This window comes from Mastomys coucha, unplaced genomic scaffold (genome assembly GCF_008632895.1).
Source record: "Mastomys coucha isolate ucsf_1 unplaced genomic scaffold, UCSF_Mcou_1 pScaffold9, whole genome shotgun sequence".
In the NCBI taxonomy this organism is placed as follows: Eukaryota; Metazoa; Chordata; class Mammalia; order Rodentia; family Muridae; genus Mastomys; species Mastomys coucha.
In genome coordinates this window covers 85,122,103-85,125,893 of record NW_022196915.1, presented here as the reverse complement: position 1 = coordinate 85,125,893, position 3,791 = coordinate 85,122,103, and the positions used below count along the sequence as shown (strand labels likewise).

The following is a 3,791-nucleotide window of genomic DNA, read 5'->3' as shown; positions in this document are numbered from 1 at the left end:
CCTGGAACTCACTCTGTAGACCAGGCTGGCCTCGAACTCAGAAATCCACCTGCCTCTGCCTCTCAAGCACTGGGATTAAAAGCATGCACCACCACTTTCCTTGCTTATTTCTAAATAATACATTTTGCTATATTTTAGCATATTTGCATGTAAAATTTCAATCACATTCTCCTCGTGACCATGTTTCCCCCCATATAGCTAATGAAATAGAGGTATTAATTTCTTTATTGATGAAAATATTAGTCTGGTTGATTGGAAGAGAGATGGCCTTAAATATGCACAGCAAACCCCCTATAACTGTGTTTCAGAAATTTAAGGAAATGCTATTAATCTCTGAATGTGAATGTAGCCTTGACTTTTAAACACAAAGTCTTCTATTAGTTCAATCCATGGCAACAGAGATTTTTCTCAAACCAAATAGTTCCAGGAGGATCTATTTTAGCAGCAACATCTGTGAACCATTCTAAAGAGTTGCAATAAAAAATAAAATCATATAATATCTGAACAGAAATGAGGAAAGCCAAATTGTATTCCTCTCTGGAAAATGAGCTCCAAATTGTGTTCAAAACCTACAGACTACTAGGGAAGGAAGATAATATCATATTTAAATGATTAAAAACAAAACAAAACAAGGCAAGCGCACCATTGCGTTGAGGAGGATATTCCCAGTGCCAAGGCCAATGTTGACCTAAAAAGAGCTAGAACCAAGCAGGTAGCAGAGAACGTTTAATGTAATTTGCCTACTTTCCTTACCTCTCCCTAGTTCACTTTATAGACCTTTTCTGGGTGAGTATGACAAAGTACAGCTTTTGGCCTTGTGTTTGTTTGTTTGTTTACAAAATCTTATTGGTTGTTGCCCCAGTAGATCTTGATGTCCAAAATCACGCTCTTGAAGGTTTTAGAATCCATGAACTGGATACTCTTTTGGTTTTTCAAGACAGGGTTTCTCTGTGTAGCCCTGGCTGTCCTGGAACTCACTCTGTAGACCAGACTGGCCTCGAACTCAGAAATGCGCCTGCCTCTGCCTCCCAAGTGCTGGGATTAAAGGCGTGTGCTACCACCTCCCAGCGGACCTGTCTACTCTTATCTCTTCCCTGCTTCCCACCTTAACCCTCAGCATCTTCCCTGCTCCTTTCTCTGTGCTTTTTTTTTTAAATTTATTTAAAAATAATGGTGTGTTTTAATAGCTTAGCATATCCCAAATGCCATCACTTTAGAATTTCACCAACACAAAACATTATTAATGAGATACTTTATACTCAAGTTTCAAAACCCAATGTATAGTTTGCATGCACAGAACCAGAGTGTTCTGAGGGCTTGGGAATAAATCATCTGAGGCTGCTGTCTTCCTTGTTAAAGGCTTCTGCATTTATTAATCTATGTGAGAATCTTCAGTTTTTGAGAAATAGCTGCAATGATTTTTCTACTATTATTTCTAATCATGGTAGAATATTCCTAACATAAAATTTACCATTTCCTTTACTTTTAAGTATCCCTGTTAGCAGCATTGGGTGACTCATAACAGTATTACAAGCATTACCATTATCCATATCTAGAATCTTGGCCAGCATGGGCTAACCTCTATGCTATGGTCTCTGTAGATTTGCCTGTTTTGAGTACCTCACGTAAATGAAGCCAGGAAATATGTCTTTATATATCTGTCTTATGTCATGGATTACAGGTCTTCACAGTACATCCATGTTTTTCTGCTTCTTGCTTGAGAGAGTCCAGTTAGCACTACGCTTGGAAATGACACACAGAAGCATACTCTGTGAACCTTTTCTTACCTTATCCCTCTTGTCTCTATCTCTTTCCATACCTGATCAGATCCAGACAGAGCTCAATCTCTCCTTTTCTCCAACACCACTATATTCTGAGTTCCTGTTCACTAAATATGCTCCAAGTTGTGTTACAGCTATCTAGCTGAGCTGTGTAGAGTGGCAGAAAGACTCACACAGCCTTGAGTCCATCAGACCTCGGTGTCCAATACTGTCTCTGCGTCTTTTTATTAGCTAAGTTTGCTCTGTAAATTCTTTAAACCTGGCTGATCCTCAATTCCCTTATCTTTAAACTGAAGCCAGGCTGCTATGTGAAGCATCTCCCAGCACTCCGCCTCACAGAGGCCTCAGCAGACACCAATCCCATTTCTAATGGAGCTTAATCCCAAGTTTTCCAGATAGGTCTGTATCATTGCCAAGGGCTGGAGAAAAATGGCTTGCATTGCCCAATTGTTAAGTCAATTAAATAAATCATACATATATAGCAGTACAGTTCCTAGCAAGAAGGGCCTTAGTAAATGGTCGACCTGTTGTTATTGTTTACAAGTATAAACTTCAGTAGGAAATGGCTTGCGCATGATTCAGCCTTGGATTACTGACAATGTTGAGCAGTATATAATCGATGTTCAGCAATTACTCACGGGGACGTGATCCTCTAAATGACTAGGTGAGACTCGTGAGGCACGAAATCATGATTCTGCCAACCAAAAGACAGGTGCAATGGTAGTATTTCTTTTTCTTATTCCTTTTTTGTTTAATTTGTTTTCTTTAAGACAGGGTTTTTCTGTGTAGCCCTGGCTGTCCCGGAACTCACATTGTAGACCAGGCTGGCCTCGAACTCAGAGACCCACCTGCCTCTCCCAAGTTCGGGGATTAAAGGAAAGTACTACCTCACCCACCTGGTAGCATTTATTTCTAAAAGAGTTAATTAAGATAGTTATGAAGTACCTGCAAGCTTAGCAACCAACAAATCCAGACGAGGAGTGAAGAACAGGGCACAGGAGAGCATACTGTCTTAAGTTACCTTTTGGAACAATAATGTTCATACTTGACTTCTTGGCCTTTTGGCTGGGATCAAGTGGATTCTCTGTTCTTATCAACTTAGTGTGTGTTGTGTCCTCTCCAAGGACAAACAAATTAAATAGGTTTTTGGAGCAGAACGACAGAATGGAGTATATTCATTCCACTCATCGGTCTGGGGTGTGATTTCTCCTGAAATGGTCCACGCCTTCAGTTCAGTAATGTGAAGCTCATCGAACGCCCTCCTGTGATTCTCAGACTGCAGTCCCACTCAACATTGACTTCCTTCACTTTCTAACCAGCCTTTGTCCATCGCCCTTTCATATTTTGTTTTTAGAAGAAAATGTTTTAAACAGAAAGAAAAGGGCTTTGAATGATGAACACTTCCCCCTTCATTTCCACAGAAGAGACAGGAAGCAGAGAGGTCAGAGCATACGCAGCCTCTCACCGGCTGAGGAAAGGGGACTGAAACCCGGACCAGGCGGGCCTTGGGCTGGGAAGCCAGAAATGAATGTCAAGTCCAGCCTTGGAAGCCAGGGGAGGAGCAGTTCCGGAAGTCCTGGCCAGCCTCTGAGTATTTATTAGAAGAGACACAGACCAAGAGCTGAACGGAGATCAAGTCCAGAGTCTGAGGGCAAATCGAGGACACCAATCAAAAGCCAGCGAAAAGGAGAAGACTGGAGAAGGAAACGGCAATGATCTCAGATCTCATGTATACACCGGACTGTCACGGGCATATCCCGTGGTTTAATGCTCTAGCAGGGGATTCCTTGTTAGTGGAGGAGGGGCAGATGTCTGAAGGAGGAAGCACTTGAAAGAGGAAGCCTTTATACCCCATTGACCAGCTGGCCCTCTTAAGAACTGGGGCTTGCAGAGCAGTTTGTAGACTGAGTTCCAGGACAGCCAGGGCTACACAGAGAAACCCTATCTTGAAAACCAGAGAGAGAGAGACAGAGAGAGAGAGAGGGAGAGAGAGAGAGAGAGAGAGAGAGA

At 42.1% G+C, this 3,791-nt stretch overlaps 1 long non-coding RNA gene and 1 other non-coding gene across 2 annotated transcripts in view; one reads left to right on the top strand and one right to left on the bottom strand.

Annotated features, from left to right (window-relative positions):
- LOC116085088 overlaps positions 1-3,791 on the bottom strand; it is a 72,577-nt gene that overhangs the window by 36,612 nt on the left and 32,174 nt on the right. The gene's annotated exons all lie outside the window — the stretch shown is intronic.
- On the top strand, positions 2,827-3,009 carry LOC116085567. The gene has a single exon (XR_004116648.1). It is a non-coding gene; the product is annotated as a U2 spliceosomal RNA (small nuclear RNA).